Source organism: Poromitra crassiceps (genome assembly GCF_964638095.1).
Source record: "Poromitra crassiceps genome assembly, chromosome: 15".
Classification (NCBI taxonomy): domain Eukaryota; kingdom Metazoa; phylum Chordata; class Actinopteri; order Beryciformes; family Melamphaidae; genus Poromitra; species Poromitra crassiceps.
The window spans coordinates 44302325-44316136 of NC_139634.1; the positions used below are offsets into that span (position 1 = coordinate 44302325).

Below are 13812 nucleotides of genomic sequence, written 5' to 3' on the forward strand. Positions count from 1 at the left end.
AACACCATAATTTGGTTGATCACACTGATCTCTATTGTAGATTTCACACTCCGTCCATGGCAGGGGTTTTCAAAGTCTGAGCCCCCCACCCCCACCCCTCAAACAAAGCCCCCCCCCCCCCACACACACACACAATTATTTGATCTCAACAATTGAGACGCTTCAGACTATAAAGATGTCTGTTTGTCTGAAGGCATTTATTTGTTTCTGACTCTAGTGGGAAAAAACAGTCAAATTCACTACAGCACTACAGCATCTCTGAAATATCTCTTTAACAAAATCACACACATTTAGGCTATTCTATGTGATCTCCTTTTGATAACTCATGTACAGTAACATGTGTTTAATCACAAAGAGACACTTGACCATCACAGTTTCACAAGCTCTCCATCCAAACTATATTATCACCTTTGCAATGCATTTTTACATTGTTGTTTACATTCTAACAATCCAATGTCAAGATTTATGGCTGAGAAATCAACATCATTCTGCATAATTCAGACTTTGCTGTCACTGAACTTTTATTTGCTTACATGTTTGTTTGGACGGTAGAGATGAACAGAACAATTATTAGAAAATAAAATGAAATTGCAACATGAACTGCAATTTCCAAATCAGAGGCAGGAATACATTTCTTGAGAGAGTTTAATCCAAACGGGAACAAAATATTAAAACATTTAACTCAATAAATCCTGCACACTGAAAACAAAGATTTATTTCAAGAAAAAAAAAGTCACAATAATAATCACAATTAGATTTTTTTTCTTTTTTTGTCAGTATCGTTCAGTCCTCTTGTACAGAGAGAAGCTGGTTCCCGCTGCAGACAGTGGAGGCGCTCTTCAGCAGTGTTAGATGCAGCGGTGTTTCTTCACAGTATTTGAGTGTCTGCACATTTTCTTACAGCGTACAGAGTAGAAGGGTTTAGCTCCAGTGTGAATGCGTTTGTGTGTTTTTAGGCCAGCTAACCTACTGAACCTGCTCCCACATTGGTCACAGCTGTAGGGTTTAAATCCATTGTGAATGCGTTGGTGTCTTTTTAGGTGACCTAACTGACTGAAGCTGCTCCCACATTGATCACAGCTGTAGGGTTTAACTCCAGTGTGAATGTGTTGGTGTGTTTTTAGTTGAGCTAACAGACTGAACCTGCTCCCACATTGGTCACAGCTGTAGGGTTTAACTCCAGTGTGAATGCGTTGGTGTGTTTTTAGGTTACCTAACTCACTGAAGCTGCTCCCACATTGGTCACAGCTGTAGGGTTTAGCTCCAGTGTGAATATGTTGGTGTGTTTTTAGGTTACCTAACTGACTGAACCTGCTCCCACATTGGTCACAGCTGTAGGGTTTAACTCCAGTGTGAATGCGTTGGTGTGTTTTTAGGTTACCTAACTCACTGAAGCTGCTCCCACATTGGTCACAGCTGTAGGGTTTAGCTCCAGTGTGAATGTGTTGGTGTTTTTTTAGGCTCTCTAACCGACTGAACCTGTTCCCACATTGGTCACAGCTGTAGGGTTTAACTCCAGTGTGAATATGTTTGTGTCTTTCTAGGCTACCTAACTGACTGAACCTGCTCCCACATTGGTCACAGCTGTAGGGTTTAACTCCAGTGTGAATGCGTTGGTGTGTTTTTAGGCTCTCTAACCGACTGAACCTGCTCCCACATTGGTCACAGCTGTAGGGTTTAACTCCAGTGTGAATGCGTTGGTGTTTTTTTAGGCTCTCTAACCGACTGAACCTGCTCACACATTGGTCACAGCTGTAGGGTTTAGCTCCAGTGTGAATGCGTTGGTGTGTTTTTAGGTTACCTAACTCACTGAACCTGCTCCCACATTGGTCACAGCTGTAGGGTTTAACTCCAGTGTGAATGCGTTGGTGTGTTTTTAGGCTACCTAACTCACTGAACCTGCTCCCACATTGGTCACAGCTGTAGGGTTTAGCTCCAGTGTGAATGTGTTGGTGTTTTTTTAGGTGACCTAACTGACTGAAGCTGCTCCCACACTCCTGACAGGAGTAAGGCTTCTCTCCCGAGTGAACTCTCTGATGACGCTTTAAGTTCTGAAGTCTTGTGAATGTTTTGTCACACTGATCACAACGGTTACGTCTGGGTCCACTGGTGTCCCTCTGTTTCTATAAAGAAAGATATAAAGAAAGAATCAGGACAGAGATACTGTGTGTGTGTGTGTGTGTGTGTTGCAACATCAGTGATGCAACAGTGTTTTTTTTTCTCACCACTTCTGAAGGATTCATCTTGACAATGTTCCTCTCCTCCTCTGCCAGGTGTCTCTCTTCCCGCCAAACAACTCTGACATCATCAAACAGAGACAGACGGTAAGACAGGGTGAACACCCACAATAACAACAACAACAATAATAGCAGTTCTCTGAAGACTAAAACCTACTGAAGAAATATTAAGGTTTCATTAATGTGAATGGACGCTGTCCAACAGACAGTCTCATATAATTCATAAAAAAACTAGAAGACTCTGGACTTGGTAGAGTGCAAACCTCTGCCAACTTTTCTACAAAGTTTTGTGGAGTTACTTGATTCCGTTTGGAAGTTAGGTGCCTATGACCACGCCCTTCACCACGCCCCATTCTGGTCAGTGGGTGAGGAAAGTTAATCAGTTCTTCCTTGGCTCATCATGAACTTTCCACAAAGTTTTGTTGTGTTATGTGATGGAACGTGTGGGGAAGTTAAGCTTTTTTTTCTTTTATTTTTATCCTTTATTTATGAAAAATCTAAAATAAAATATGGGGGAAAAAAACAGGTTAAAAACCCATTGAGATCAATGATCTCTTTCACAAAGGTGACCTGGCCAAGAAGGCAGCAGAACATGTCAACAGTACATAGAAACATACATACAACAATACAGCAATACAATAATATAAAATGTGATTCTACAAATCTAGTTGCAAAGACATTGACCAATGGTCTCACGTTCCATGTCCCGCCAAACTCAGCAAGGGAGACCAATTCTGGCAATTTTAAATCCTTCTGAAGGGTATTCCAAGCTAAGGGGGCAGCGTATTTAAAAGCTCTTTCTCCCCACTTGGTGCGAGGATGCGGAGCAGTCAACTGGAAATAATCCTGTGAACGTAGGCCATAGTGGCTGTGGCTTCTGGACAGATATGTCCGTCAATAAGACGGGACAAGCCCAAGGAGAGTTTTATAAATAAAACTCAGCCAGTGTGTACGCCTGCATACATCATCGACCTATATAAGATGGACGCCATTTCACCTCCCGTTTAGTGAAGCCGCTGCATGTTAGATCGCCGCCCTGATGGCTGAATCCAGTATTAGGTCACAAGGCCCGCCTCCCCATGTTAGTGGATGGGAAAATCACAACCGAAATAATCACAGTATACGTCAGATAATTTTTTTCCAAAGGTGGTTTGTATCATTTTAGATAGTCATTATCATGCTAATGCCTGTGCAAGTGGTCATTTTTCTGATCAGTTTGTTTTTAAGTAGTTATTTGACATATAAAAAGGGATAAAAATGGATGATTGACAGCTGTGGCAGCCAGTCTCAAGCCGTCATTGGCTGGACAGGCTCTGCACATCATAGATCTATCGTCATAGACAACACACACGGCTTCATGTTATCTAACGCTCCCGGGAAGTCGGGTGGCTCATGTTGGCTGTGTTGGCTACCAGACATCAATGGACCCCAATAAAAAGAACATTGTTTTGAGGAATGAAAACAAATGTTTTGTGCGCGAGGAATTAACGTTGGTTGGGGACTGAAGTAAGTTCAGAAAATATGTGTTTTATGAGTTACTCCAGCTACGTTATAAGTACGCTACACAATGGTTTTAACATGCAGGCTAGCATTAGCTGCTTGCGCTAGTCGACTGTTTTTCATATTACTATAACTTAACAACCGACAACGATAGCTGGAATAACACAATAATAGACACATATTTTCAGAACTGACCAGGTTGTCCAACTGACAGGAAATGTGTTTTATAACGTTAACTCCCGTCCCGGGTATAAGATGAGATGAGGCCTAGTAGTACACAACCACCATTAGCTCATCGCTAACGGGTTAGCATGACATACAAACAGACGTTGTATTTTTTGTAGGCTATTAAAGCAACAAACTTTTTTATATGCATATCTGGGGGAAATGCTTTGACTGTGGGGATGTTCGTTCTTCACAAGCTCCTCTCTTAGTAACGATATACCAGGCAATAGACCAGGCAGCCTGGCTCACGCACTCACTGGGCTAACTAGCCTTGTACCAAGACGCTGATTACATTACACTGCATTACATTGCAGTGTAATGTAATCAGCGTCTTGGTACAAGGCTATGGGCTAACGTTAGGTTGGGCTGCCCACACACTGTACCGGGGCGGTACAACAACGTAGCCTCACGGTTAGATATGTTAAACCAACATTTGCGCCAAAAGAAATGTAATCATAAAATTAATCAAAATGCCACGGAAACATTAGGCTAGCTTAGTCAACACAGCAATCCCCCCAGTGAGGCTGAAGGTGAGTGAGTGGCCTGCCTCCACTTCCGGCCCGGGCTGAGAGCGCTGAGAGCACTCGGCAGCAGTCAGCTGCCGAGGTCTAAAATCTCCGACAACCAAAATCAGATTTTCGTACAGGCGTCATTTTGATAAACTGATCTCATAGTGGGAATCTTCCTGGTTACTTTTGGCGAGACAAAAAATATTACAACTTAAAGTGTAATATTTACAGAGCTATACTGTATATAAATACACAACGCACTGTGCGCATTCTAGAAACAGCAGCTCTACATAAGAAAGTTCAGAGGGACGTGGAGCTCTCACAGGTTCTCAATCAAAGGCGCTACTGCGCAGACTCTGGTTCAGTGATCTGGCAGGATTTTGGCTTCAAAAGAACATACAGGGAGGAGATAGGGACACTCCCTCCATTCATATTATATCTCAATGGCGTACATACAGAGATGGCCATTCAACTTTTTCGTACAAAGTACAATGGTGGGTCACAGCCATTGCCACTCCCCATTTTTGGCTAGTGTGTGTGTGTGTGTGTGTGTGTGTGTGTGTGTGTGTGTGTGTGTGTGTGTGTGTGTGTGTGTGTGTGTGTGTGTGTGCGCGCCCCCATCACTCACTTTCGAGTGAGGTCAGTTTGTTATGAAGGTCTCAGGTTGCAAGCAGGCAGACAGAGATGGGCCCCTCATGATGTGAAACACATGTTAACAGAGGCTCATTCCTTTCTCTGTCATTCTCTGTCCTACATTCTGTGTGTTCATGGAATGAACCGAGCTCCATTAAATAATGTCTGAGAATCAACTGTGTCATCTGATCCATTCTTGATTGAGCAGAGATCATCCACTAAAATGCATCATTACATTATACTCAATGCAGACTGAAAGATAAGTGGGTATACCCTTACAGAAAAACCACATGAAATTCACATGTGCAAAATCACATGGGATCACATGGGATTTCTTTTATCACGTGCAATTTCACGTGATCACATGTGAAAACATGTGGAACACATGTGAAACATGTGCTTTGCCCATGGGAAGCGTGTGGTTTTGGAACATTTTCACATGTGAAATGTGTGTGAAACCCATGTAAATTCCCATGTGATTACATCTGGTACCTTTGTGATTACAAGTGAAACCCATGTAAATGTTGTTTTCCACATGTGCTCCACATGTGGAAAACATGTTGCTATTACAACATGTGGCAAAACATGTTATCACATGTGATAAGATACTGATACAACAGATACAACTGATACAACAAAACATGTTATCACATGTGATAAGATACTGATACAACACAACTGATACAACAAAACATGTTTTCCACATGTGAAAATGTTCCAAAACCACACGCTTCCCATGGGTTTCACATGTGTTACACATGTTTTCACATGTGAAAATTAACCTTGTGTTTTTTTCTGGAAGGGATACACCACTGGACATGCCCTTGTCTAATAGTTTTATTTTACATCTGTTTTTATTGAGTTTTGTTTGTATTATGTTTTATGCTTTTCCTCTCTAAAGCACTTTGTGACGTCTGCTCTTGAAAGGTGCTAAATAAAGTTACACATCATTACTCAATGCAGACTGAAAGATAAGTGGCTACTCTGTATCGTATACCTGCACTACACCACTACACCACAAGTTGTACGTTAGAGCAGGAAATGTCTCTTTCTGATAGATCTGATGAGAGCATTTGAATGCACAATTACAGCAAAGTGACATTTAGAAATCTCATACAATCCTTCAGCAGTGTAGAATGCAGCAAAGTGACATGCAGGTTTTCCAAACAGTCCAACTTCTTAGCCTTTTAGATGAGAATCAGCTTCAACACCTCAGTCAATGATCCAAACCAGAGAGCCTAGTTTTTACTTCTCTTACCTTTCACAAATCAGGATTCTCCTCCTTCAGTCGTCTCATTTCTCTCGTCCAAAACGTCAGAAGATGTGAAATCCCTCGTCGTGTCTGGAAGTTCTCCTCAAACGTTCATAAGTTCATAAGTAGCTCAGAGTGCTCAGAGAAAAGTCAAACACTGCGTCCTGTGTGGGGAGTGGACTCTGTGTGTTTGTGTGTGCGTGTGTGTGTGTGTATGTGTGTGTGTGCGCATGTGTGTGTGTGTGTGTGTGTGTGTGTGTGTGTGTGTGTGTGTGTTGCAACATCAGTATTGCAACATCAGTGTTGCAAAGTACAATGGTGGGTCTCAGCCATTGCCACTCCCCCTTTTGGCTAGTACTGTATGTGTGTGTGTGTGTGTGCGCGCGCGCCCCCATCACTCACTTTAGAGTGAGGTCAGTTTGTTATGAAGGTCTCAGGTTGCAAGCAGGCAGACAGTGATGAGCCCCTCATGATGTGAAACACATGTTAACAGAGGCTCATTCCTTTCTCTGTCATTCTCTGTCCTACATTCTGTGTGTTCATGGAATGAACCGAGCTCCATTAAATAATGTCTGAGAATCAACTGTGTCATCTGATCCATTCTTGATTGAGCAGAGATCATCCACTAAAACACATCATTACATTATACTCAATGCAGACTGAAAGATAAGTGGGTATACCCTTACAGAAAAACCACATGAAATTCACATGTGCAAAATCACATGGGATCACATGGGATTTCTTTTATCACGTGCAATTTCACATGATCACATGTGAAAACATGTGGAACACATGTGAAACATGTGCTTTGCCCATGGGAAGCGTGTGGTTTTGGAACATTTTCACATGTGAAATGTGTGTGAAACCCATGTAAATTCCCATGTGATTACATGTGGAACCTTTGTGATTACAAGTGAAACCCATGTAAATGTGGTTTTCCACATGTGCTCCACATGTGGAAAACATGTTGCTATTACAACATGTGGCAAAACATGTTATCACATGTGATAAGATACTGATACAACAGATACAACTGATACAACAAAACATGTTATCACATGTGATAAGATACTGATACAACAGATACAACTGATACAACAAAACATGTTTTCCACATGTGAAAATGTTCCAAAACCACACGCTTCCCATGGGTTTCACATGTGTTACACATGTTTTCACATGTGAAAATTAACCTTGTGTTTTTTTCTGGAAGGGATACACCACTGGACATGCCCTTGTCTAATAGTTTTATTTTACATCTGTTTTTATTGAGTTTTGTTTGTATTATGTTTTATGCTTTTCCTCTCTAAAGCACTTTGTGACGTCTGCTCTTGAAAGGTGCTAAATAAAGTTACACATCATTACTCAATGCAGACTGAAAGATAAGGGGCTACTCTGTATCGTATACCTGCACTACACCACTACACCACAAGTTGTACGTTACAGCAGGAAATGTCTCTTTCTGATATATCTGATGAGAGCATTTGAATGCACAATTACAGCAAAGTGACATTTAGAAGTCTCATAGACCCCTTATACGCCTACGTCACAATGACAACAAGTAGCGTCAGATGCGCAAGACGGAGGCAGAAAGACAGACTCCGCGCAGCCCTGTCAAGTAGTTTTCCAGTCGCCCGAAAACTATTCGAGCTAGATATGTCTTCGTGTTGTACAGTGGGATGCCAGAATCGGAAAGCTATTGTAGGAGAGTATTCGGGTCCGCCTATTCACACTTGGTTAATAAAATAATAAACGATAGAGCCAGGCTGTAACGTTATAATTCACCTAATTCTCCCCACATATCCTGTTCTACGCAACTCGAGGGAACATACACAGCCTCACACACACGCAATAGAACACAACACAACACTGAACAGTCTGTTACACTATCTACAAAGCAAGGACTAAAGTTTTACCGAATCCCGTCAACTCATACTGCTTTTAATGCTAACCGTAAGTGTCTTTGGTTGCAAGCCGAAAGAGGAAATCGTTAAAAATGCCCGACTTTGCAGTGCTCGCTCATTTCATATCAGGTAAACTGTAGTAGGCTGCAGCCACATCGCTCGGTTTAACAACCAAGTAACGTTAAATAATGTCATTATTGAGTTGAACTGAACGAGGACATCATTAAAAATGCCCGACTTTGTAGTGCTCTTCATAATCAGGTAAGCTGCCTGAAACTGTAGGCTGCTCAACATCGCTCGGTTAGTTAACGGACCAAGTAACGTTACATAATGTCATTATTGAGTTGTGAAACTTCTGTGCATTATCAACATAACAATATATCTTTGCAAGTTACAGAATAATTATCTACGCTATCCCCAGTTATAAAGGAATGCACGATATGTATTGCTGGCCATAGGCTTGGCCAATTGACAGCGCCAGTGCGTATGGGTCTGTAAGACATATCCCATTAAACAACGTTAATTTCGATGCATAACATTGCTTATCACTAGGCGATAAGCTGTGGTAGTAAGCCGAGAACTGCATTTTAAAACTAAAATCTAACTGTGTGTTGCAGATGGGCACAGAGCAGTCCTGACAGCGGGGCTTTCACACAGTTCCCACTGTCTGTCAATGCTGGACTGACGGCTTTTTGCCTACACGATGCGCGCGCAGCTCAATGTTGACAAGCTGTATAAGGGGTCTATACAATCCTTCAGCAGTGTAGAATGCAGCACAGTGACATGCAGGTTTTCCAAACAGTCCAACTTCAAATGTTACTTCTTAGCCTTTTAGATGAGAATCAGCTTAAACACCTCAGTCAATGATCCAAACCAGAGAGCCTAGTTTTTACTTCTCTTACCTTTCACAAATCAGGATTCTCCTCCTTCAGTCGGCTCATTTCTCTCATCCAAAAAGTCAGAAGATGTGAAATCCCTCGTTGTGTCTGGAAGTTCTCCTCAAACGTTCATAAGTAACTGATAAATAAGTAACTGCAGCAAAGTCAAACACACTGTGTACTGTGTGGGGAGTGGACTGACGTGTGTGTGTGTTTGTTTGCGTGTGCGTTTGCGTGTGTGTGTGTGCGCGGGTGCGTGTGCGTATGCGTGCGTGCGTGCGTGTGTGTGTGTGTGTGGGTGGGTGTCAGGTATACGAAATTTACTTTTTTTTAAACAAAGACTTCTTTCTTTGCCCCTGTGAAATATGTTTTGGGGCATTTTGTATAATTTTCAGGGCAATGATCAAATGTTAGGAAATACATGAGTTCCAAGCATATTTTATTATTAAATAAATATTTAATTATTAAATAACATTTTCAAACAAGGGATGGCTCCATACCATTTTTTCGTGTTTGATACCGACACAGTAACGTCCAAACTCAACAATAGCGAGCACACTCAACTTAGGTGCAGGGCCCAAGGCAAAACATTGAAATGAGGTAGAAATTTGACGTCAACAAACTGTAGATTAGTTATGAATGAAATCTTGAAAAATGAACTTTTGATGTGAAAAAGTGTGAAAATCTAAAGAAATTAGATTTTTGTGATTTTTTTGGGGGCATACATTATTAAATAGGTGCACTGAATACCCAGGTATTTGAACTAAAAGAAAAGAAAACACATTTTTGGGTTCAGCTCGACTTTAAGATATTGTGGCCTGTTGTGCTGCTGGACTGATTGTGGTGAGCACGGTGTGTTTTGATGGTATTATGGGCTCACCTTTAACGTTACTTGCAAGCGGGGTCTGTCCACTCCCCTCTCTCTCTGTCTGTCTCTCTGTCTGTCTCTCTCTCTCTCCCTCTGTCCACTCCCCTCTCAGTCTGTCTCCGTCTCTCTCTCTCTCTCTCTGTCCACTCCCCTCTCTGTCTGTCTCTCTCTCTCTCTCTCTCTCTGTCTGTCTCTCTCTGTCTCTCTCTGTCCACTCCCCTCTCAGTCTGTCTGACTCTCTCTGAAGGCTCAGGTTGTTTTGAGTCTGTGGTGTTGACATTAAAGTACATTGCACTTATCTTTGTTGATCTTAAAATAAGTGCAGTTGATATGAGAGTCCAGCGCTGCTCGGTCTCACGTAGGCTACTCTTCACATGCTGCTCATATGAGAGTCCAGCGCTGCTCGGTCTCACTCACATAGGCTACTATTCACATGCTCATATGAGAGTCCAGTAGGGGTGTCACGATACACTAATTTCATGATACGATACGATACTTTTTTTTTTTTTTTTTTTTTTTTTGATTTGCAGATTATTTTTTTTTGGTCATCCAAACACTATGTACAATACCCTCTATTTCATATAATCAAAACAATAGACATAACACATTTTACATAGATCTTGACCAAAAAAAGGTATGGGCTGAAGCTAAAAGCTTATTTTGCCCACCCTATTCACATACAGCACATGACAAAGAAAGAAAAACAAGTGTGAATCTTTATAAGAAAATAAAACAAAAAAGGAGAAAAACAAAAAAAGAACATGCTTCCTGCTCATACTTTATAATGCATATTTAATAGTTGTACATGATTTTTTTTTTTTTTTTTTTTTTTTTTTTTTCTATCTTTTTTTCTTGCTTCATGATCCATAATAATGACAATAATACATGATTAGTCTGCTTCATAATCCACAAATAATGACAATAACATGATTAGTCTAGCTCTCTACCTACTTATCGTCTTGTTTTTAAACAATCTTTTGAATGCACTAATCGAACCACACATCGTCAAGTCCCCCTCACAGGAATTCCACAAGCCTACCCCTTTCACAGACACACAGTGTTGTTTAGTGTTTAATCTTGCCCGTGTATCAATACATGATATTGGGTTCACGATAACGATAACGATACGATACGATATTTTAACAATATTCTTTTTAACAAAAGTGAGTCATTTTTATGTATTTATTTATCATTTATTTAACCATGTGAGTCCCGTTGAAATCGAAACCTCTTTTCAAGGGAGCCCTGGGAAAATTGTTATTATAATAACTATAAAACAACATGGAAGATAATGCTTCTCTTGCAATAGAATGTGTCACACTGTCACAAACTAAATGTTTGTTGCATGGTGAAAGAAAAATAAAGTATACAATCTATTTCTTAAATAACTCATGCTCAATGGTCCCTAAACTTATGTAATCTTATGTACCCCTTGAGCAGGGGCGGACTGGGATCATAATTCAGGCCGGGCATTAGATACCAAGCAGGCGAGGCCGATATGGGCCGACGCGCGTGCCGGCGTCCGAAGGGCGGCGGTGAAAAATTTGGGCCGTTTGAAGCTCAATTTGGGCCGTTTGAAGCCCAATTTGGGCCGTTTGAAGCCAGATTTGGGCCGTTTGAAGCCCAATTTGGGCCAAGTCCAATTTTACAATGAGATGCACCCACTTTAAACCTGAATAAAGTAATAAAACCACTAGTAAACCAGTAGGCGGCGCCTGGCCTGCTGTTCAGTGAGTGGCCTGGCCTGGCCTGCAATTTTTTTTTTTTTTTTTTTTGCAGGCCAGGCCAGGCCAGGCCACCGGGCATTTGCCCGATGTGCCCGATTATGCAGTCCGCCACTGCCCTTGAGCTGTTTTGCCATGCCAGTAGTAGTCTACCCCCTCACTCATGCGTGTTGATTCTGCTAAATTTGTTCTATTATTATTCAGGAGCCATTTTTTTTTTTTTACGATATCATTATTTTCTGACGATACGCAGATCGTGACGTTTCGATATTGCGATATATCGTGCGACGAAATATCGTGACACCCCTAGAGTCCAGCGCTGCTCGGTCTCACTCACATAGGCTACTGTTCACATGTTACTCATCTTGTTGTGACACAGCAGCATGTTGCTCAATGTTTAGTTAAGCATTGACCTGATAGTTTGGACATTTCATGTTTATTTTACGGGGGCAAAAAACGCCCCCGTCATCCAAATTCCAAGTGCAATTTAGGATTTTTTAAGGGCAAAATGCCCCGAGCCCCTGCTAATTTCCGACCCGTGTGTGTGTGTGTGTGTGTGTGTGTGTGTGTGTGAGAGAGAGAAAGAGAGAGAGAGTTTTGAACTGCTTCTTGCAGGGGGAGGGGTGTTGGGGGTGGGTGGGGACTGGGGAGGCTATTTGATAACCCCCCCACATGCACGCACACGCGTGCATGTCCGGGGACCCCCAGGGGTCCGTGGCACTTTGGTCAATCAGTTTAATACATGTCCCAGAAGGGCACTTTGGTTCACATCAGACAGTAGTGGAAATTACAACATCATTACTAATTTGATAGTAATAAAGGCACACTTCAGAATTGAGATACATTATTACTAGTTTGAAAAAGTAATAAGGCACACTTCAATATTATACAATACATAAACATTTGTTGCATTATGTACAGATTCCAAAAGACCATCTGCTGCCCTCAGCCGGGTCGCCGCGTGCGCAGCGCCACCGTTGCACTAGCTCCTCAAACAATGCAAGTGGCTCGCTGTCATCAGCGCCAGATGGATGAATGTATCGGAGGAAGAGGGAGTGGGGGGGGTAGATGATGCAAGAGCTGTCAGGGAACAAGGCGGGGGGTTTGGGGGGGGAGGAGCTCAGTTGCAGACGAACTATCAGGAGAGCTGCGTCCTTGGCAGTAGAGAGTCCAGATTAGGATAAAATGTTTTGGTTGCCTGGAATTCCTTTCACGTCACACAGACCAGGGTCACACAGACCAGAAAGTCAACAGCAGGTGTCAAGTCTCTGATTCCCAACTTAGTTCATATTCGCTTATTGCAGATCAGTGGAATTTCTATGATATATCCAGATATAATCCATTTTTCACAGTTCAAATTCACTGACCGCCCGTCTCAATTTTCATGACGTCACAGCCTAGGGTCAATCGCTGTTGTCTTCCCGTATCCCACGGCGAAAGATCCGTCTGGGCAGAGGGTGGGTGTTCCCCCGACCCCGCATTCCTCAAAGTTTAGTTGATTTGCGTTGAGAGACCATAAATCCAATAAATCCATATTTGTCATTTCGAGTAGACGAATGCAAGTTTGCTCTGGGTGTTGTTGCAGGCAGAGGGAAAGAAGGGAGATAAGGGAGAGCGAGAAAGAAAAGCGACTGCCCTGTTCAAGTGCTGGATGCGTGATCTGTGGGTCTGTGAAAAGTTTACAGGGAAATAAAAATAAAAACTTTTTTTGTGTGACAAAAGCTTCGTAGTTCAAGGAAATTATTCTATGCTTTAAATCTAAAATGGTTCATGGATTACAATCTAATCTAACAAAACTATCAATTTAAAAGTCAAGTACGTTACCATGGAAACAATTAAGCTTAGCCCAAAATCACAAATCAGATTGAGGGGGTCCCCGGTATATTTTCTATCTTGTAAGGTCCTTGGCTGAAAAACATTTGAGAACCTCTGTATTACACTGTTGTTAGACAAGGCTATGAAGCATACAATTTTAGATTGTAAATCAAGAGTTTATTTTATCAATCAGTTGATTGATTGATTAGTCAATTGATTAATTGGTTGATACAATGCTGCCTGTAAATCCAAACAGCAATACAGTAA

General features: G+C 41.7%; 1 long non-coding RNA gene across 1 annotated transcript; it reads right to left on the reverse strand.

Annotated features, from left to right (window-relative positions):
* Nucleotides 1-206: 206 nt before the first annotated feature.
* Nucleotides 207-6528, reverse strand: LOC310789679. Its single transcript, XR_014553354.1, has 3 exons — nucleotides 6363-6528; nucleotides 2226-2298; nucleotides 207-2123 (listed from the first exon to the last, which is right to left on the reverse strand). It is a non-coding gene; the product is annotated as an uncharacterized lncRNA (long non-coding RNA).
* Between the last annotated feature and the right edge of the window lie 7284 nt (nucleotides 6529-13812).